Source organism: Mytilus edulis, chromosome 14 (assembly GCF_963676685.1).
Source record: "Mytilus edulis chromosome 14, xbMytEdul2.2, whole genome shotgun sequence".
Lineage (NCBI taxonomy): Eukaryota > Metazoa > Mollusca > Bivalvia > Mytilida > Mytilidae > Mytilus > Mytilus edulis.
Genome location: NC_092357.1, coordinates 40884196 through 40908840, shown reverse-complemented (window position 1 = coordinate 40908840; position 24645 = coordinate 40884196). Strand labels below are relative to the sequence as shown.

The following is a 24645-nucleotide window of genomic DNA, read 5'->3' as shown; positions in this document are numbered from 1 at the left end:
ACAAATGCCAGCTATTTCAGAACACAATATGAATTCAGAATTTAATCTGAATCAATTTAGATTGTCAGAATGTCTCTTTTTATACAAAATGATGTCTCCCCACAAAATTTCAGTTGTTTTGATACCTCAGGCTGACTCATATAACAAAATCATTAAACCGCCTCAACCAAAATAGACCAAATTTGCACATTTTTAATTATTTTTTTTAGCCAAATAGAAAATCAGCGATAATTTTTATGTCCGGATTGAATGTTCAATACAAAAGGCGGCAATATGGAAACACAATAACTTCAAAATTTTGTCCGCATATATTTAGAGCAGCAGTGTCCTTTTGTTCAATGTACATGGTTTTATTGATACGTTACAAAATTTCAGCAGTTTTGATACTTAAGGAATATTGGAAAAAAATAATGCAAAATCTTTCAGCATCAATTAAGATTATCAGCATGTAATCCCTGTATTCATAATATTGAACCGTCACTAAAGTTAGTAGTTCATAATGGTGCGTATAACAAAACTATGTTTGCTTATGTCAGAAAACAGTGTTTAAGACTTTCATATTATACCCGGTCTTTTATTGTGTAAACAATAGTCGCAGTGGTTTTTCATTCATTTCATATTCTTATATTAATTAAACAATGGCTATAAAATTAGACACTTGTGATTATATACAGCTAGCGGATTTTTTATGATAAGAAGGCGGATAGAAAAGTTATCAAACGCATCGGTAGGATATTTTTATATCATCGGATATCAACATCATCTGATCATAGTCGACGCCTTTTACCAAAATTTAACTTTATGCATTACTTGGATATTTGCATCGTAATTTACCTTGCATGTCTTGGATTAACTTGTTTTCGACATAACTATTCTAACGAAAATTGTACAGTGTCCGAATACATAATATAAAAAAAGAAGATGTGGTATGAATGCAATGAGACAACAAAAGACCAAAATGACACAGAAATTAAAAACTGTAGGTAACCGTACGGCCTTCAACAATCAACTAAGCCCATTCCACATAGTAAGCTATGAAAGGTCACGAAATGACAATGTTAAAAAATTCAGACGAGAAAACTAACGACCTTATTTGTTTTAAAAAATGAACGAAAAACAGATTTGTAACACATAAACAAACGAAAACCACTGAATTAAAGGCTCCTGACATGGGACAGGAACATACATACATACTATAAGTTATATATGTCGTGTGTTTGTCTCAATAACGTATACCCTGTATCTTAATAAAATCAAACTTACGTATAAATATTTATCTCAATTGTGCAGTCATGACACAATGCATTGCATTATTCTTAAAACACATGCATCGAATAAAACCTTTTGTTTGGTGTACAAAGTAGACACAAGCAAACCAACACTTAGAATGCGTGTTTTTTCTTACTACTTGATATACAAATATGACAAAATTAAAATGCTAAATTGTATTCAATAGCTTTCACTGCTGATAGTTTTGGTCCAATTGTATATCTTTAGGGTGTGGGTATCCTAACTATGCTGAAAGTGTTGTAAGCACTAAACAGGCTCGTTCCGCTTTCCATTCGTACAGTAATTTTGTCATTGACTGACAGTACAACGTTGATTGTTTGGGATGCCATATCGTAAGTATTGCTAGTGAATAGCCAAACCAACCTCACCTCATTCCTATATAGAGCACAGTGCGCGGCTAGAGTGCCTGACATCATGGAAACAGACAATGAGTAAACACCATCTGCTGGAACTGTAAAGACACCGGTGCCGACAACATATTCAGCACTCGGATTATCAATTATTTCAGTGTATCTGACTATATTATCTGCATTCCGTGGTACGTAAATTGTTGGTAATGTCGCTGTAAAATGAGCTGAAATGATATTTAAAATCAATATCATTTTTTTATATTTTTTTTTATAGTATATAAATACACAAACACGTATAAAGTTCTTCCGAATAAAAAAAAGGTCCTACTGAATATGTATGACACTTTATCCTGCGGTCAGCTTTCTATTAGTATTTTAATAGTCACTGTAAAAAAATCCGAATTCTTGATTTTTTACCGCTGTGTTTTGTTCGTACAAAAGCATATTGTGTATTGGATGCAAGTCTAGTCAGTCGCTTTTGTCAATTGATTCCAATTGATGTCAATGAATAAAATCTTTATAATAAAAAGTAATACTAGTAATCTGGTTTTTTTTCATAGATGCATAGTAAACTTTAAACATAAAATTCTGACCAGAAATTGTAACTTAAATAAAAGACGTGTTATTCCATTTGGAATCTGTTATCAATAATATATTATTGTTTTTGTTATAGTTTCAAACAACTCTTTTTCAGGTTGTTTTAGTAATTTTATAGTAACATCTTAAAGTCGACAATCCACCATGCGGTACTACAGTGAAACCTGTTTAAATCGAACCTCTTCGGGACTTAAAATTTTGTTCGGTTTTGACCGATGTTCGGTTTTATCAGGTTAATAACGCATACTATTTGATATGACGGTGCTTAAGAACTTGTTTGGTTTATTAAAGTTTTCGGTTTATGCTGGATTTCACTGTATATTCATTGATTGGTTATACTGACATTTATTTTTTTTCGTTATAGTTTATTAGATAAAAAAAAACTATTATTTCTAGTGTCGTTTCAGTAATTTGAAATAAAAGATGTAAAGTAACATCTTTAAGTCGACAAAATTATGTAATCATTATATTAGTAAATCCGTCATGCGGTACTATATTTATTGATTGGTTATACTGACATATACACTACAGTTTGAGAATATGGTCTTTGTTTGAATATGTAATCTACGTTATTTTTTCATTTTTTAATAATATTATGTCAGATTTATCATCATAATTTTCTTGAAACACTATCAGCTATCAATACATACAAATTTTGGTAACTTAAAATATTTATTAACATAAAGTCTTACCAGTACTTGCACGACACATCAACACTAACAGAATGCCTGCTAAAATAGGTGTCATTATGATTCTTGATAGTTGATAAGCGAATCTGCAAGAAAAAATATCGTAAATAAATGACATAAGGAAAACATCGTACACGAGTATGTTCAAACATGCATTTACATTATTTAGTTAAAGAAAATAAACAAAGATTCCAAACTCAACAATGGGATATCCGTAAAACCTAATCAAATCGAACAACGCAACAAACGTTATTGAAATGTCAACTATTCGAACTTTGGCGTTATAAATGAAGGTACCACCTGAAAGGAATCTGGCGTTTTGCTTATAATATATTAATTTGAAATAATATCACGAAATTCAAATATCGCTTTTTAAAAAGCAATCTTAATTTATTGAGGCCATGAGTTTTACTTATTTATATTGTATTATATATGGCAAATTCTAACACATCTAAGGACTGCTTCCGTGATTGATATTGCTGTCTGTTGACAAAAGATGTTTTATATTCATATTGCTGTATTATGTCATTACAAATATGTCTAGCGTAACTGCATAATTTTATTATAATGACATTACAAACACATTTTAAAGGTGATAAAGGACAGAGTAAAAAGTTGAAAATATTAGCTATTCGCAGCGGTACACAAAATTGCGATTTTCTTAACCCTTCAATCATCTACATAAACTGCGATGTGCAAACTCTGGCAAAGTTTATATAAACCCAATGGTACAAACACTATATTGATTTAAAAACTAGGTGCAGTTGATGAACATAGAAATGTACCGCTAATGAGCGTAAATATAATATTTCAAGTCAACACAGGAGCTTTGACACTTTGCTTGAGACAACCAATATAAGAAAAAAGATATAATATATATGAAATTAATATAATTGTTTTTTACTTTGAATGAATAATTATAGATAGAAATTGTGACCAAATGGATGAAATTGGTAGGTTTTAATCTTCCACTTGACTTATATATGATAAAAGAACGTTTGAAAACAAAATAGCGCGATGTTATGAAATGTAAAGGAAACAAGAAGGAATAGAAAAACGATTTTGTTTTCCATTTTACGTATTTCATAAATAGCTCGTAAATAATGTAGAAAATATTTAACATTAACACTTACCTTTGTCAATCATGTATAGAATGCGCAGTTTTCTCTTTAACTCTACAACTCTGAAGTTGGAGAAGGAAACGTGGATATATGTTAAAGGGAGAACCAGTTTATATACCCAAAATCCTTGTCATTATTATTTCTTTTTTCCAACACATCAAATGTATAAAAAAAGTATCCAAATGTATGCAATTAAAAAAGATAATGGAGATTTTAATGTATAGGAAGCGATTAAGATGTTTATCGGTAAAATTTCTTTACTTCTAAATCAAGTGTAAAGAATTGCTTTACACCAGAAGATGTAATTATGAAACATGGAAACGCATAAATGGACATTTAAAGTGTCAGATGTAATAACATGAAATATATGTGCATTTTGAAATAGAGAAAGGATAATAAAAATTGTTATCTTAATTGGCACTGTCCATTTATGCATTTCCATGTTTCATAATTACATTTTTTGGTGTAAAGCAATGCTTTTCACTTGTTTAAAAAATAAAGAAATATTACCGATAAACATCTTAAATCGCTTCCTATACATTAAAATCTCCATTATCTTTTTTAATTGCATACATTTGGATACTTTCTTTATTTGTTTGATGTGTTGGAAAAATGGAATAAATAATGACAATGATTTTGAGTATATAAACGGTGTTCCCTTTAACATATGATATATCCACATTCCTTCTTCAACTTCAGAGTTGTAGAATAATAGAGAAAACTGCGCATTCTATACATGATTGACAAAGGTAAGTGTTAATGTTAAATATTTTCTACATTATTTAAGAGCAAAATGAAATACGTAAAATGGAAAACAAAATCGTTTTACTATTTTGTTTTGTTTCCTTTACATTTCATATCATCGCACTATTTTGTTTTCAAAAGTTCTTTTATCATATATAAGTCCAGTGGAAGATTATAACCTACCAATTTCATTCATTTGGTCACAATTTTTATCTATAATTATTCATTCAAAGTAAAAAAAAAATATATTAATTTCATATATATTATATCTTTTTCTTATATTGGTTGTCTCAAGTAAAGTGTCAAAGCTCCTGTGTTGACTTGACATTATTTTTTACGCTCATTAGCGGTACATTTCTATGTTCATCAACTGCACCTAGTTTTTAAATCTATATGGTGTTTGTACCATTGGGTTTATATAAACTTTGCCAGAGTTTGCACATCGCAGTCTATGTAGATGATTGAAGGGTTAAGACAATCGCAATTTTGTGTACCGCTACGAATAGCTAATATTTTCAACTTTTTACTCTGTCCTTTATCACCTTTAAAATTTGTTTGTTATGCCATTATAGTAAAATTATGCAGTTACGCTGGACATATTTGTAATGAAATAATACAGCAATATACATATAAACATCTTTTGTCAACAGACAGCAATATCAATCATGGAAGCAGTCCTAAGATGTGTTAGAATTTGCCACATATAATACAATATAATTAAGTAAAACTCATGGCCTCAATACATATAGATTGCTTTCTAAAAAGCAATATTTGTATTTCGTGATATTATTTCAAATTAATTGATTATAAGCAAAACGCCATGCGTCAGATTCCGTTCAGGTGGTACCTTCATTTATAACGCCAAAGTTCGAATAGTTGATATTTAAATAACGTTTTTTACGTTGTTTGATTTGATTAGGTTTTACGGATATCCCATTTTAAAGTTTGGAATCTTATTTTTTTTCTTTAACTAAATAATGTAAATGCATGTATGAACATATTTCCTTATTTCATTTATTCACGATTTTCTCTCTTGCAGATACGCTTATCAACTAGCAAGGCCATCATAATGACACCTATTTTAGCAGGCATTTTGTTAGTGTTGATGTGTCGTGCAAGTATTGGTAAGACTTTATGTTAATAAATATTTTAAGTTACCAACATGTGTATTTATTGATAGCCGATAGTGTTTCAAGAAAATTATGATGATAAACCTGACTAAAAATCACATTATCATGACCTTAAAAAGCAGAATGTTGTTAATACTGTTATACCACTATCCAAGGTAAAGGGAGGGTTGGAATCCCGCTTACATGTTTAACTCCGCCACATTATGTATGTCCAACGCCAGGAGCCTGTAATTCAAAAGTTGTCGTTTGTTTATGTGTTACATAATATTATTGAAAAATAAAAATTAACGTAAATTGCATATTCAAACAAAGACCATATTCTCAAACTGTAGTGTATATGTCAGTATAACTAATCAATAAATATAGTACCGCATGACGGATTTACTAAATTATAATATAATGATTACATAATTTTGTCGACTTGAAGATGTTACTTTACATCTTTTAATTCAAATTACTGAAATGACACTAGAAATAGTAGTTTTTTTTTATCTAATAAATCATAACGAAAATAATAAATGTCAGTATAACCAATCAATAATTATACAGTAAAATCCAACATAAACCGAAAACTTGAATAAACCAAACAAGTTCGTAAGCACCGTCATATCAAATAGTATGCGTTGTTCACCTGATAAAACCGAACATCGGTCAAAACCGAACAAAATTTTTAAGTTCCGAAGAGGTTCGACTTAAACAGGTTTCACTGTCATGGTTGATTGTCGACTTTAAGATGTTACTATAAAATTACTAAAACAACTTTAAAAAGAGTTGTTTGGAAACTATAACAAAAATAATAATAGATTTGATTTATTAATAATAGATTCCAAATGGAATAGCACGTCTTTTATCTAAGTTACAATTTCTGGTCAGAATTTTATGTATAAAGTTGTACTATGCATTTATGAAAAACACCAAATTGCTAGTATTAATTTTTATTATAAAAATTGGTTTCATTGACATCGATTGGAATCGATTGACATAATCGACTGAATAGACTTGTATCAAATACACAATATGCTTTTGAACGAACAAAACACGGCAGTAAAAAATCAAGAATTCGGATTGTTTTTTGACAGTGATCATTAAAATATAAATAGAAAGCTGACCGCAGGATAAAGTTTCATACAGCTTGAGTAGGACCATTTTAATTCTTTAGAACTATATAGGCGTTTGTGTATATATACACTATATATTTTTTTATATTTCTTTTAAGGTGGTACCTAACACCTGAACTAAAATTAATTTGGCTCGTTTAATTTTCATAAAATTTTGTCATAGTATTTACTTTGACCCTTTAACAAAACTATAAAAATTTCAAAAATTTTGAACCAACGGTTTTGTCAGAAAAATTACACTGGTTATATAGCAATTTGACAAACACCAATTTTGATCATTGAGAAGCTTTATATTCACTTTACAACACAACGTAATTAAAACGTTTAGCTGACTTTACAGAGTTATCTCCCTGTAGTGTTAGGTACCACCTTAAATATCATTTCAGCTCATTTTACAGCGACATTACCAACAATTACCGTACCAAGGAATGCAGATAATATTGTCAAATACAGTGTAATCGTTGATAATCCAGCAAATGAATATGCTCCAAGCACCGGTACCTTTACAGTTCCAACAACTGGTGTTTACTCATTGTCTGTGTCCATGATGTCAGGCAACATTCTAGCCGCTCACTGTGCTCTATATAGGAATGACGTGAGGTTGGTGTGGCTATTTACTAGCAATGGTTATGATATGGCGTCTCAAACTATCAACGTTGCACTGACAGCCAATGACCTAATTACTGTACGAATGGAAAGCGGAACGAGCCTGTTTAGTGCTTATAACACTTTCAGCGCAGTTTTGATTCCCCCACCCTAAAGATATACGTTTGACCAAAAACATAAGCAGTGAAAGCTATTGAATAAAGTTTAGCATTTTGATATTGTCATATTTTTATATCAAGTAGTAAGAAAACAAACACATTCTAAGTTTTGGTTTGCTTGTGTTTACTTTGTGCACGAAACAAAAGGTTTATTCGATAAAATGTTTTTAGAATAATGCAATGCAGTATGTTATATACATATACATATTCATGGATCTACAATCTGTCGATACCTGTAACTTGGCATTGCACAAGGTCATGTTTTTCTCTGGCTGTTTATGACGTCTTTATACTAAATCCATTGGATGTTGGATGTCCATCTGATGAGTTAAGCCTTTTTCAACTGATTTTTATAGTTCGTTCTTATGTTGTACTGTTATACCACTGTCCTAGGTTATAGTGGAAGATATTATGGACATAATTGTGCAAATCGTGATACAAGCATGAAATTTGGTATAAAGGTTGTCTAAATGATACTAAGAAAAAATCCGTTGCTGGCCAGAAAGAAAAATCATTTTTTCAAGATGGCCACCACACATTTCGGAAATGGCGTCATTACAAATTGACAATAATTCGTTTATCCTTTAAAAGGTGTGTTATATGTAAAATCCAATATTAGATTTGATAAAAAGTAAATGAAAGCTCCAAAATTACGACAAGACAATACATTAATGAAACTAAAGGTGACTTCCGGTTTCAAAATGCCGGCAAAAAAGTCAAAAATTTCAATTTTTATACTTTTAAGCAACTTCACAAGGGATGTATAATCCAATGTAATTTATTATAAAACGTTAAAAACAGTTCCTAAGAACGACGAAACAACACATAAATGAAGAAAAATCGTGACTTCCGGCTCCAAAATGGCGGCAAATACGTAGAAAATATTTTTATAATTTCCATCAACTTAACTCTTTGTTAAGTTTAAATGCCTATAGTTTGGTTAGAAAGACAGGTTGCTTATTTTATAATTATCTGATAGTTGCCTTTACAACAACCCGCACAAGGAAGGCCAGAACGGTAGCATCTACAGTTACCAACACAGCTCGGTTTTCGGCTCCGCATTTCAAAATTTTCTGACACGAGGATGCAACGGCAGTCAAAGAAGTCCATTTTGGTTTCCAACTGTCATTGATTCTTTCTTTCATCCAACCACAGTGTTCATGACTTGGAACACGAACCTCTCGAATACATGAATCAGGCTGAGCCCAATAACTCCTCCTTGATATACTTCTCTTTTGATGTGCTCTTGAAAAGAACCTCTTGTAGGCGGAATTGCATGACAATGCCGCTGCTTCCTGGCAAACAATTCAAATCGTGCCTCGCTCCATACTTAAGCCTAAAAAAACATCCTTTACATCTGGAAAAACTTCCATTGTTAGCCAAGCTGACCTTTTGCCTTTCTCATGACAATACGACAAAGTGCCACATCCACTAAATGCATGGAAGAAAGTAAAAGCAGCTACACAAGGACCAAACACATTTGATATGTCACGTGCAGGAAGCCATAATAAGTCGTTATTCCTTTCATAACCTATCCGCAATTTGTTTTACCTAATTTTGCGATTGCTGCAATTCTTGATACTATTACATCTCTGTCAGTACTACCTAAAATTACATTTTACAACACTTTTCATAATCATGCCGAACATGGACAAGCATTCGTGTATGTGCTTCTTCATGATTACAAGGGGATACATGTAGATAGCAAGTATCTTTATTGAAATTGCAAAGAATATTTTCACCATGAGTAACATACACATTTGTATTAGTCTCTTAAGAAGCAATTTTGTCAGCAAGAAACTTGAACAATTTCGTTTTGTTGTCATCTTCAGAGAAAACTACTCCATACCCTTGGTGTTCTACCAGAACTAACACCTTTCCATCTGGTACGAGAACCTTGCCTTTGTCTTGTCACAGCCTTTAAATTATTCATTTAGTAAACATCAAATCAATGTCTACTTTTAAATACTTATCGATGCAATATTTTACATAAGGCTGTATGACATCATTAGCATAATCATCACATATTTTTGCCCAACTTTATGATCTAGAATTAACCATTGCTGCCCCTTCACCGATACATGCGTCCGAATTCGGATCAGAAAATCGCAGAATGTTTCAAGTAAACCCATTTGCAGCGATTTAATACCACTATTTCAAGTGACATCCTGAGATAAAGACGGAGGAGCAGTTTGGTTTCTATGGATAAAGAAATATTACAAGTAAAACTGTCTACTGTGACAAAAAATGAAAAGTCTAGAAAAGATATCGCAATCACTTTTAATGTTCTCTAGCTTTGTTTTTGACAAAGACGTTTCCTGTTTCATTTTGCGGCCAAAATAGGAAGTTGTTCTTTTTTATTTGGTTATAAAAAACAGGTTTTCGTTCGTTTTGCATTGGCTTCAAAAGATCTTCGTATTGTTTGGACCAATATCTTGGAGTTTATTTACATATCTTACCTGTATCCGAATCAACATTTTCCTAAATGAAGTATTTTTTTTACAAATCTGACGACTCTTCTAGAAATGAATTTCCAAACTCGTCCATACTTGCAAAGCCTTTAAAGCTGTTTAAAGAAATCTTTTTGTGTTTTCGTACAGTCTTCATTATGTCGTTCGTCTGTTTTAGAATGACCCAAACCACTAGATCTTTCAAATTAATCTTCTAGTATACTGACTCTTGGTCCAGCTACCATCCATTTGTCTAAATGGGATCTTCGGTTAATCCTATGGCACCAATATTGCCCTTCACAATTGCATTATTCTGTTTTTGTGTCTGATCAATTGTGTTACAAGAAAGAAATTTACTGGTCTTACGTACAGTGAAATTATCATTTTCAAATTCCATTGCCACCTGTGGGTGATGTTCGGGAAGGGAAGTCATATCTCGGAGATGAGTCGGTAACGATCGAGCATAATTTACACGATCAAGACCTAAAACAATACGCTATCATTCTTTATATGGACTGTCTAACTCATGAAATGAACATAATACCAAAATTAGAAGAAGCTCTTAATTTATAATTGAACGCCAGGAATTAAACTGTGGTCGAGGTGACTCTATTTCCTTACACCAGTCTTTTAAATCACTGAACGTCACAGAGTCATGACATAATTATATATTCTGAGTTTAGCTTTCATAATCTGAAATTAACAATTTTTAAGCAAAATACATGCAGTTGTCTGATGCGCCTGTCTAGTCCTAGGTACATTTGAACATACATAAAAAGAATCTGCCGTTGTTGGTGTTGCAATATTGGCTTCAGTAAGACAACATGTCTATCCCCTATCACGCAATATATCACCGAGAGTTTTATAACAAGTCATTTCAATGTGCAATCCACCAAACATGACGATACACTTATATTTTCCTTACAAATCAGGCCATTCCCACTGAATTTGCTTAGGAATTTCCAAAAGTGGCTGATCTGCAGTTACATTTCATGTTTCTCCAGATTAACTACATTTTCGCCTTAACCATCGAATACCTGAGAATTGCCTGGTAGTGCATACAATTCGCCCTTGATGTCTATAAATAGTTTGCACATGCGCAAAAGTGTGAAACACATGTGTATCATAACCTTGGAAAATGTTATTAAACCAATTCATAATATCATTAGAAATCCAAAAACAATAAATATATAGTAAATAGTTCAAATGTTTTTGAAAGAATTTTGTTACATTTTCGCGCATGCGCAAATACTGGATATGTCAAATATTCATTTTTAATAAATATGTGATGTAAGGAAGGTAGCCACCAAACCTGGTAATTGGTTTTTACTAAAAGAAGTTCAAAGAAACGTTTTCCAGAAAAATCAGTACTTTCAAACTAAAGAAAACAGCCATTTTAGAAAATGGCCGTGGCCATCTTGAAAAAAATATTTTTTTTAATGGCCAGCAGTTATTTCTTACAAAGTATATAATAATGATGCTTTGTGGTAATTTTCATGCTTGTATCATCATTTGCACAATTCCCTCGATTTTGCTTGCTAATATCTTCCACTATTAGGGGGAGGGTTGGGATCTCGCTAACATGTTTAACCCCGCTACACTAATTATGTATGTGCCTGTCCCAAGTCAGGAGCCTGTAATTCAGTGGTTGTCGTTTGTATTTGTTTTTCGTTCATTTTTTCACATAAATAAGGCCGTGAGTTTTCTCGTTTGAATTGTTTTACATTGTCTTATCGGGCCTATTATAGCTGACTATGCGGTTTGGGCTTTGCTCATTATTGAAGGCCGTACGGTGACCTATAGTTGTTAATGTCTGTGTTATTTTGGTCTTTTGTGGATAGTTGTCTCATTGGCAATCATACCACATCTTCTTTTTCATATTGGGTCATGACTGCAAAATTGGGATAAATATATATACATAAGTTGGATTTTATTAAGATATATGCTATACGTTATTGAGACAAACACACGACATACATAACTTACATTATGGATGTATGATCCTGTCCCAAGCCAGGAGCCTGCACTAGTAACCCGAATTTAACTTGAACGGACAAAAACGTGTTAACGCTATTTAAATGAGATTGATCGTTATTTGATAAAGATTGACAAAAATTAAAAATTATATTTAATTCATATCAATTCATATCAATTCATTTTAACGCCAGTCAAATAGATTTCTCTGCGGTGAATCAATTGAAATCAAGTTGCTGGTTAGTTGCGTTAAACTAATAGGCCACGCCCCCGTTAAACTATTTCAAACATGCATTAATTCGTTTTAAACATGGATGAGACCCGAGCTTTTTACAGGTAAATCACCCAAGCAAAACGACCTCGATGTATCTATCGTTTTTTGTTTCAAACTTTAAATGCGTATAGTCTTATTAAAGTCACATGCATGCTTCACAATTTAAAACGTTGAAACGAATGAATAATACACGTATCATGTTCAAATGTAAGGAATTAAAATAAAAACATTAAAATATATATGCACACGCGGTTTAAAAATGCAAAACTTGTGAATCTGTTGAAAAAAAAATAGTTAAATATATAACATGATGGTTTTCTATATTGTACTCGTATTCAAATGTAGACACGGAAAACTATGTACACAAAAATTATTTATTGTGTACATAATTTAAATCGATGTATTTCATATTTTCGGCATTGACTGTAAAAAGTGCTTAAGTCCTTTATGAGTAAAATACAGAATTAAAAATAACTCTACCTTTTTTTATATTTCTTTATTTTAGAGGTAAGCTTCTGGCCAAGTGTCACTGATTCTGTCGCAAATCATTTACTTCAATAACCAATCAATTGTATTCTGAAAGAAGTTGATTTGTTTTCTGTACGAATACATGAAATATTTCTCACTGAACGTTATGTTTGCAATCGATGTTCAAATACAAATCTACAGTATCTATATGAAAGAGACTTAATAATATATTTTTTTATTATTATTCTACACATGCATATTTGAAGGATCGAAATTATCAGTTCTACAAATGGGTGTTATTTTTAAAGACTTGAAACTTTACAATTATCAAGTGAATCCATGAAATTTTTATCGACGCACCAAACTTTCATCGTGCATAGCTCATTTTCCGATTTAACGATCTTCTTACTTGTTCATTACATTCTAAAATTAAAATCCTTCACAAATTGCAAAAACTTGTATTCTCCGGTTAGACTGCGCAAAAGATAAATCTTGCTTTGTTTGTGTATACACAATGTATTGAAGGCCGATATCCAGTTTGGCTAACAAAGAATTAATTTGCACCACAAGTTAATTACGCGAATTCTTTTTTTGCACAACTTTATCATAAAAACTGCAACATTCATTAGCGCCAATAAAACAATCATTTAATTGCGCAAATATTATAGACTTCTTTTCAAATGTTTCTTCTTAGTGCACTGAGGAGGTCCTTTTAGGTATTTTCATGTAGGTACAGAAATCGCAAACTGAAAGGGCCTCCTTAGTGCACTTAGACTGACAAAAAAAGTGCACTATGGACCTGATGGAAAGATAGAATTGACACAAAAAACATAGCATACGGAAGGAGAAGTACATAATTTTGAATTTTAGTAATTATAAAGTTATTCAACAGTTGAAGTAGGTATTCTAATGTTACATGTACGTGTAAATAGGTTAATAGTTTCGAGATAAATATGACACAATTAATAAAATTGAGAATGGAAATGGGGAATGTGTCAAGTTTCATTTATTGGCGCAATACATATAATAAAAAAAAGAGATGAGCGCGATTCAAAACTTTACAATATGACAAGTTACACCTAACCGTTTTGACAAATCAGTAAATTCTTCGCCCGGGGATATACACCTGCCAATAATCTACCTTCAGTAACTTTACAATACCCAGCCGTGTCATTTCCGTATATTGTACATGTAGATAGCAAGTGTGATACATGTATATACACCAGAAATACCCATTCAAGTGATTTTTAATTTCAGAAGAACTCCATATCGGGTACATAAACATAAAATTACAATAATATGAAAAAATATATTAATAAGTTCAAATGTTGTTTTGGTAAATGCACCTAGGTATGTATTTGTAAACTTATGTTAATTCGTTATTTCATGTCTCTTTCTTTTTTTTTTGCTTCAATTAATTTTTTGTATCTTATAGACTTATTCGTAAATCGAACAAACTCACAAATCTGAATAGAATCATATGGCAATGAACATGTTGAATGATTTCTCTAACTCAAAACTAGTTATAGATGTACATGTAGATGCCTCTGAAATTATATTTTTCTCGTTGGGTTGCTTGTTCATTAATTGACGTTTACGATATATTCTAATGTTCAGTATTTGTGAAAACCGCTCATTTATCAATTTTACAAGAAATATTATAATACTTGTAAGTCATGAACATTGAAGTTTAACTTTCTATCATTTTTTCGTATACGCACAAACATACAATAAAATGAAACACTTTAAATCGGTTTAAATTATGCAATGCATTTTGAAAATATAGTTTTGAAAAACCGGATATTTTTGATTCATACTTTTTCTATCCCTTTTCTTAAAAATTAGGACACGTGTCACTGGTTAATATAGAATACAATTAACGGTACCAATTTTCTTGTACTAGATGCGCATTTCGAAAATACATGTCTCTTCAGTGATGCTCGAGGCCAAAATATATGAAATCAAAAGCAAATTTAATATAAAAGACGAAGAGCTATAATCCAAAAGGTCCAAAAGTATAGCCAAATTCGTGAAAGGAATACTAGTGAACCATGAATAATCCCAAACAACAAATTTGTGATTCAATTTGGTTTGTCACACTTGCTTATATTATCAATATTATGTATTGTTTTCGGCTACATGTATAAAATTTATAGTAGCCTCAGTTTTCGGCAATATTGAAACAAATTGGATATTCTTTGCATTGCTTCTTAAGTTATTTTAATATATAAACTGAGCCAAAAAAGTTTAGCAACAAAATTGTGAAATTTTGTTTTATTACAAAATCATAAAATTTAAACATATAATTTTAATAACACAAAAATGGAATTATGATATGTCAGAAGCAACATGAATGTTTATCACTCACATTAATTAGGATTTTCTTTGTATGGAGCGCGGGAGGGTCAAAATGCTTAAATGAGTATAGTGTTTCTCAAAATCAATTTCTCAGCCATGCCCTTAGTGCACCAATGAAGGATTGACAGGAACACCAGCAACTTCCCTTAGTCAATGCAGTACTTTTTTAGCCGAAAAAAACTTGTCACGTGTTGACGTAAAGCGAAGGAAGCGCTCCTCCTTTGACGATAGTTTTTTCTTGTCTACGAGATATCGACCTATCCTATGCAGTTGTAATTTGTCGATATCTGTTTGTTAGTCTCTGAACTGTTGCCTAGTGCACATTAAATCGAGCCATGATGTCAACAACCCTCATTCCGGCATCAACCGTTTCAAGACCTTTCTGACTGTCATTTTCGGGGTGGCCTGGTTGACGTCCCAAGCAAATTTTTCAACGGTGTTTGTGTTTTTCTTACCAATGGTGTGTTTCTGAACGTTAGTGAAAAAGAATTTTTTAATATCGTTTTAAAATAACAGGTACAGAAGGTAAAACATCATTGACACGTGCAAAGCTGAAATGGCGCGAAATCAATCAGCAGGAAAAAAGTACGACTGTTACAGGTAAAACTAAGGATTATATCAATGATGTTTAAATATTTTTTTCCAAAAACAACAAAAAAAAAATTATAAAAAAAAAGTGTTGCTAAACCTTTTTGGCTCAGTATATATACGGAAAAACAAGGTGGATATTTAATCATCGGCTCTCATGAAGTTTTCTTGTAGGTTAAAAGAAGGGGACAGTATACCTCTAAGTAATAAAACTTTAAGATTTGTATTCTTTAAATTGTATAACGTCTTAGTCTGGCTTTCTCTTCAATTTTTAGATTATATTCAGAATCACGTTTTTATGCCAGATCTTTTATCATTTGTTAAATCAAAGACATGTAGTAGATGTATTTTTTTTTAGACTAAAAAAACTATCATACGGTATTCCACATGTACGGTGAATTAAATTATTGACAAGCATACCACATCTTCTTATATTCATTCGTTATTTGATGAAGATCTTCAACAAGCCTTAAAGGGATAACTCGCGATTTTTCACTTTAAATAAATGATTTTGAAAATGAACTTATTGATAACTATACACTTTTTAATTCTAAATAATTATTGTATTATATGTCTCTGGAACAAGCATGTGCATACAATAATGCATGTATGTATACGCATGAGTTTCTCGCTACATTAAAGACCCGTAATTTAGGCCTTCCTCTTTTGTCTGCTCTATAGTCGGGTTTTTGTCTCTTTTACCCATTCCTCATTTTCATTCTCAATTTTTGTAATATACGACGGTATATTGTTCCTGTATCAAATACCATGTACATGTACATATATGAGGCTATGAAAGTAAGTTTACAGAAATAAAGATGATAGTGGAATAAGCACTTTAAATTACAGAATAAAGAGATGAAAATATAAAGAATAGATTAAATGATTCATGATTGCTTAACGCCCAGTTACAAATATTACACTCTACCCCTCCATCTTTTTGTCCATCCTATTTAAAATGATTCTTATAGGAGGGTCTGAATTGGGGGGGGGGGGGGCTGTTTTTCTGTAAACATTTAATTTTCACCCCTTTTTTTTTTCTTCAAAAAAGAAGTCTATTCTTTAAAAGTGATTTTTTACGCATTATTCTCTAATTTTTCCCCAGTTTTCTTTAATTTTTAAAAAAAAAGTAAAAATCATTCTTTTAAATGAATGAGAACGGTGATTTCCAAACAACAGCAAGGCTTTCATTTGTTACTCAACAATGACGTGTTGGTGTGTATTGTTCTGCATGATTTAAGTGCTAGTTCTATGAAGTAACAAGTCCAAGTTTTCATCAGTTCTTTCCAGTGATTTTGACTACACATAAGAAGATGCCAATGAAACAACTCTTCGAAGAGACCAAATGACACAGAAATTAACAACTATAGGTCACTGTACGGCATGCAACAATGAGCTAAAGCCAACCGCATAGTCAGATATAAACAGGGGCGGATTCAGGCTTTTTGAAAGAGGGGCTGTAGTTTTGTAACGAGGGGAGCGAGGCGAATTTTTTTGCCCCTTTTTAGGACTTAAAACATAAAATAAGTGAAATATGCACTTTTTAAACGGTTCCTGGCGTGGGGCATGCATATTTTGTAGTTGCTGGTAAGGTGTAAGGGTTGGACATTTTAGATGCTGCATCTCCCTATTAATTCACGAAGTCTAGTCTGATTAATCATTTAAAAAAAAAGTCCAAGCAAAAGGGGAGGTGTACGCCCTCTACGCCCCCTCTGGATCCGCCACTGAATTTAAAGCCCGAGTAGAAGTATCGGAAACCAGTTCATATTGACTGAATCCTATAGTCTGTTACCACGAAACCAAAAAAGGTTTACCAAGTTTGTTTTCACTTTTATCATATTTTTACAATGATAACTTTGATAATTTTCTTTAAATTTTAAGAAGAGAAAATTCTGTTACCAGATAACGTTTAGCATTTTCTTTTATTAATCATTCAATAAAATTCAGGTATCTTTTAGCGTTTTCTTTTATTGATCATTCAATGTTCATTATATTTTTAGACCACGCATTTCTCTAATCTTTATTTTTTATGCCCATTATTCTCTAATCTTCATTTTTCAAGGGCATTATTCTCTAATCGTTGAACCCCATCCAAACCCTCTTTTTTTATTATGTTGTACATGTACTGTTATACCACTGATCGAGACTAGGGTGAGGATAGGGAGCCCGCTAACAATTTTAACCTCGCCACATTATTTATGTATGCGCCTGTCCCAAGTCAGGAGCCTGCAATTCAGTAGTTGTCGTTTGTTTATGTTTTACATATTTATTTTTCATTCATTTTTTTTTGTTATATAAATAAGGCGGTTCGTTTTCTTGTTTGAATTGTTTTTACATTGTCATATTAGGGCCTTTTATAGCTGACCATGCGGTATGGGCATTACTCATTGTTGAAGGCCGTACGGTGATCTATATTTGTTAATGTCTCTGACATTTTGGTCTCTTGTGGACTGTTGTCTAATTGGAAATCATAAACAATTTAAGGTTGTCGGGTAAATGTGGATTACGGATTAAGATGTTAGATGTCAAACTTGAATTAACAAACTGGGCAGAATCAATTTGCGCCAATTGCAGTTTTGAAAAGGTATTAATTGCGCCACTCTCTTTTATTTTGATAGTATTAATTGCGCCAATAAATGAAATGAAATTGCGCCACATTTACCTGTTAATATTTTTTACCTATATCATACCTGTACATGTTTTACCTATCAAGAAAAGACAAGACAAGACAAATACTCTCACCACCGTGACTTGTTACATGTACATATGAAATATACAGCTTTTTAAAACACAAGTTAACAACAAGAGCCACTCTGTAAAGAGTTTTGAGAGACTATAAAACAATTTTTCTAAAAATTATAATACAAATACAAGTCAACTATCATGAGTATAAAATACATTTTCGCTTTATTAAAATTTCATAGCATATATTGGCAGTATAAAATACCATATTTTCATTTGTAAAAAGAAAGAAAGAACTTCGTGCAAAACAAAAGCAACCGATATGTTGTCAGGGCGACCTTCAAAAATAATAAATTCAGAGCTCTTCAAAATTGAAAAAGAAAGATTTAAAATATGTGCGTCAGTCAATGTATATAGAGAGAAGAAAACTGCATCCGGCTCAACCTAAAAATCAAGAAGAATTTCACACAATATTGGATGATATTGGTGTTGTTACAAACAAAGATGATGACTTTGTATTGTGTAACGATCCAGAAAGCGGGATGATTTTATTAGGATGCGAGGCTAATTTAAAATTTCTTTGTACAATGTAAGAGGATTGTTTGCTGATGGTACCTAGTCCATCATTTAGTTGTTATATATGAATAAAAATAAATAGAATTGGCGCAATTCGATGATTATTTTATTGGCGCAAATGATACCTATGGTTTTGAAAATTAGTTGGCGCAAAAGAAGTATTGGCGCAAATAAGTTGTGGCGCAAATGAGTTATTTTTTGGCGCAAAAAGATATCGCCCAACAAACTAAGGTGAATTTAACCCGAATATGTAGTTTCTCTTCAACAGTGTTTTAATTCCAATTTCCTTATTTTCATTTAAACTTAATTAATTAGAATGAAAGAAAGATTCGAAACTAACGATAGTCACAATTAAAAATATGTATTTTGAAAAAAAGACAAAAACCGCCTCATATCTGATTTAAATCCAGGGTCCGTATATGCATCTTCTGACTTCAGACTCAGACTTCTCTTGAACTGAATCTTAATGTGCGTATTGTTATGCGTTTACTTTTCTACATTGGCTAGAGGTATAGGGGGAGGTTGAGATCATAAACATGTTTGCGCCTGTTCCAAGTCAGGAGTCTCTGGCCTTTGTTAGTCTTGTATTATTTTAATTTTGGTTTCTTGTGTACAATTTGGAAATTAGTATGGCGTTCATTATTACTGGACTATATATATATATATATATATATATAGTATATATTTGTTAAGGAGCCAACTGAAGGACGCCTCCGGGTGCGGGAATTTCTCGCTACATTGAAGACCTGTTGGTGACCTTAATTCTGCTCAGTGTTGGTTTTTTTCTTTGGTTGGGTTGTTGTCTCTTTGACACATTCCTCATTTTCCATTCTCAATTTTACAATGGTACGTAAATTAAGATTTTATTCGAAAAGACGGATTTTTCTACATGTTCTACATGTACCAAAAAAAATGTACAACTATTGAATATTGTAAATGTTTAATGATGATACATGTCCAGATCTAGATCGAACTGCTTTGCTTCGTCGAAAGTACGAATATAGAAAAATCACAGATTTATATTACAACTAGAAAGTCCTCGAACAGTTGAAGAAATCATCAGAATTTGTTTATTGTAAGTTATTTTGTACATGTATAACTATAATGCGAACCCGAAGTTGTGAAATCGCAGGTAAGCGTACTTTGGAAAAGCGACGGTTCTATGAAAACCTATTGTCAAGTTCAAGTTCTGTTTCGACATCATTGTAATATATGTCACTGAACGTTAAAATTCAATCCTTTATTTCGTCTTCGTCTTCGTCAAATAGTGCTGTTGGTTTCTTTTTATTATTATTACATACTAGTATACATGAATACACCACAAGTTATTCCTATGTAATCTCATTTAGATATTTAGTAGTTTAAACATATTTTATTGTTCTAAACAAATGGATTAGAAATTTAGTGCATGCAAAGTAAATTTTAAAGATGACAATGATTGCAGTATCTGTGTGAATCTATTTCTCAATCACGCTTCATAAAGATATTACAGAATATTCAAGATTTACAACTTTTCGTGAATATGATTGCCAATGGAATAAACCATGCAGCAGATTTCAAAATAACCATATTAATTTGTGTCTGAATTATAACAACTGAAACTGTAATTCTGCTGTAGTGCACCTTTAGAACTTGTATTTCAGATAATTTGACCACGTGACAAGAAATTATACAATAAACATTGGTCACGCACGATAGGTTCTGATGTAAGACACGTACCGTTACAATACCCAGTTTACACGTATCAGCGCACACAGGTTTCTCGAATGGGGCAGTTGATTGGAGGAAAGTTACCAAAAACCACGCCTACCTTTACCTATTATCCAATCAAACGCCTTTGACATAAACATAAATAATACATGAGTAATATTACAGAGATTTTGAAAAAAATTGAGACTCTAAATTCTAACTTAAAATTATAAATTTATGCTCGTAATGCATTTTCGCAATTTACAATAAATGTTATACATACTTTCACCTATCTAGTGAGGAAAAAATAGAAATTAAAAAAAATTGCAATTTACAACTATTTCGAATTATAGTGCACAGCAAGGACGTATATTTGTTTTCCGTCCTTGTGCACAGGTTGTGATAAATGGGTGTCAAAATGTATTAAACAGAAACCCAAAGACCAGTTTCAAGAAGAATTCTTTGCTTTTATGCAGAATCGCATAAAACATAATGCTGTCATATTTTCAAAAAGAATTATCAATTAGAAAACTCCTTTTTACATTTCTAAATTCATATATTACGCAGATATAGATGTGGTAGTTGCCGATTGAGTCCAGAAGGTGTCAGGATTTACACAGAAAAGACAGAATATGTCGTCTCTGTGACACAAACAACATTGATGATGAGTACCATTACATTATGAATTGTAGAACATATAAACTATAGAAAAAGAAGGAAATGTTTAAGAAACTACTGTTAGTCAAACCCTTATATCTTTAAAGCTGATCAACAGTTAAACTCATCGAATATTGTAATATTAGAAAAACTATGTAAAAGTTATAAATGTGAAAGTCAGTCCTCCAAGCTAATTTAATTGTATCGTTTACACATGCATGTACTAATTTTACCTTATAGTTATGTGTATGTATGTTCTTGATAACTAGTAATTGAAGTTTTATGAGAAATAAAGTATTCGTATTCCTTTAAACATGTAAACCATAAATTGCAGTACACGAAGACAGCCTACGGGTAAAGTACAAGTGAATATATCACAAAAAGATTATATTTAATCCTCATCCGTACGCGTCCTTGTAAATGCCGAAAACTCTGGATTTTCTTTGAAAATTACCTGAGAGGTTATAAAAGATCTAGAAAAGACCAAAAATGAATTGAAATAAAAGATTTTTGTGTAGACGAGTTACAACATTGCATAAGCATGATTAGGAAATTTGAACAAAAAAAGTTCGTGCTCATCTTTGTAGTGGCGAAAAACACGCATATCGAGTTACGTAGACGAAAAAGAATAATTCCATTCATAATAATTATGATGTAAATTCACGAAATTAAAAGGTTATAATTAGAAAACAATCTAAAACACGATTCGTCATTCCCCATGTATAATTATAGATTAAAACAAAATTATAATTTTAATTCTGAAATTCAAAAGGCATGTTTCTGATACGTGACAGTTCAGCGAACACTATTACATGAAATGCACGATGATATTGACCGAAAACAAAGGTGAAAGATTCAAATTGTAAAATCATTCGCTGAACGGTAGAATTTCTATCAATCATTCAACGATATAAAAAGCCTTTTGAGTGTAAAAGTATGATAGAAATACTTTTAATTTATTGAAATGCCTGTTATATTGTTCCAGTCATTGGTTACTAGTGCATGATTGTCAGTCCATTTCGATATTTCATAGCACTTTTACAAATTCTGAAAAAAAAGAAAAGAAAAAACTAATATTCCCATGGGAAAAATATATCTTCCCATGAGAAGAAAATTGTCCCGCAAAGTGTTCAACTCCCACAAAAGGGAATCTAACCAACTAAGAAATGCATAATCATCTGTAGATTGATTTTTATATATGAAACGATGTGTATTGATTTTACTTGGTTGAATGTTCAGTGGCAAGTATTTTATATATGCGCAGGTCCTGAGACAGATAATCAAATTATCAGATTGCGGGATGACGGACAGGAAGACTCCAAACGTAACAGTGTGAACTAGCTGTCAAAAACTTAAGAACTCTCAGATTCTTTCATCGTTGAAGACCCTCTAGCGACTATAAAGATGAACAGGAATAAAAACGCTGACCATTGATAATTTGTATTTTTGTTAAGCTCTGACTTTGTGTTCGATTAGGTCCCGTGTATGTTTACCCCATATTCCTTTATTTTCTATAAAGGTGTCTGTCTTGACAGTAAGTTGACACGACTTAATCATGTTAATACTAGTTAAACCCTTAAATGTAAGACACCAGATGGAAATACTCAAAAAGGAGAGCCAGTTTGGTTCTCTTTAATGTTAGAGTTCAAATCTTCATGAAGAAACGACTATATGTTTTCTGTATTCAGCATAGAATAATATCTTCTAAACTATATTTTTTCGCACAATGTCTGGATATTGGTTGACATGCATTATTGCGAAACCAGACATTTACAAATGAAAATTAACACTTAGACTATAGACATTTAGTAGGGAAGTAAATGAACAAAAGACAAGTAATTCAGAAACATAAAATTGAGAATGGAAATAGGGAATGCATGGATCACGCAAAATTAAGCAGGGGCGACATCGGAGTAATGGGAGTTTGCTTCTTGCAAGACATTCGCCGTGAAAACAATTTGATATGAAGACAAGCCTTTGTACTGTGACTTTGTTTTAAAATTTCAAACATGAGGCTGTTACGGCCCTGGTCAATGTTTTTAAGCAATACATAGTTTCCTTTCATTTTGTTGTTGGCTTTCTGAAATAAATGTTTACATATTATAGACTATCATGATCCTTTTTTTTCAATTTCAGTTAAACACTATGTCTGATTTGCTTTTTCAGAAACTTTAGCATGTTTAAATGTCTTTTTCTTTTTCTTCATCTTTTTGAAACCCTAGTTTTGTATTACCACTGACCAGTTCAGTAAAAAAACAGCTGCTTCATGTTTGTATAAATGTGTTTGTAACCTTTCTAACATGCTATTATTTTCCGTTATTTTTTATTCCGTGTCTATAGATAGTCTTGATCGGAGAGTCAAGATTTATTTTGTCTGTTGGTTGCTTGGCTAGCGTAAGCTAATCGATTTACCTCACATTTTGAAGTTGGATGGAGATTGTTTTTAAATAAATGCCGTACCTTTGTACTTTGGTTTCCTGTCGGTTTTTTCTCAATTTTAAATTGGGAAGTTTTATCATTTGTTTTGCATGATTATTAATTTTGACTTGCAAATGAACAATTAATAAATCTAGTCCCATGTGTGCTAGCGAAATGTCTTTAGTGTAATCTCGGAGTGTAATTTTTATTTCAACTTTTACGTTTGCTTCAGCACAACCTAAAACACGAAAACTGTCATTTTCTTGTAAGAATGAGATTCGTTACTTCAAACAAAAATCGCTTTTATCTTTTTTTTTTTTTTTGCAGTAAAAGACCGGTTTCTTAAAAAAAACTTTCATACAATCGACTAAACGAAGTATAAGCTTCGGGAAGGTCAAGGATTATAACATATTTTTCGTAATTTTGCAAAAATCGAAAATTTACGGTAATTAATGGTCGAATTGAAGCTTAATACCTACCAAAAAATCTCAAAGAGCGAAAAGACTTTCATTTTAGTCATCTCTGGTGTATTTATGATGGCTTGGTTTGAAGCGAGAACAGACGAACTATGCTTACTAGTGTTGCATAAAAAAAACATGAGGATATGGTTTGTCCTTTATGAATCTATATTGCAAATTTGACTCATATAAGGATAATGTTTGTCTCATAGAAAAATCGGTAGTTTTAACCGATAATTTATTTTTCGAT

General features: G+C 31.9%; 1 long non-coding RNA gene across 1 annotated transcript; it reads right to left on the bottom strand.

The window, feature by feature from the left end:
* Positions 1-1430: 1430 nt before the first annotated feature.
* On the bottom strand, positions 1431-4163 carry LOC139502423 (uncharacterized). The gene is made up of 3 exons (XR_011658837.1): positions 4060-4163; positions 2930-3012; positions 1431-1864 (listed from the first exon to the last, which is right to left on the bottom strand). It is a non-coding gene; the product is annotated as an uncharacterized lncRNA (long non-coding RNA).
* Between the last annotated feature and the right edge of the window lie 20482 nt (positions 4164-24645).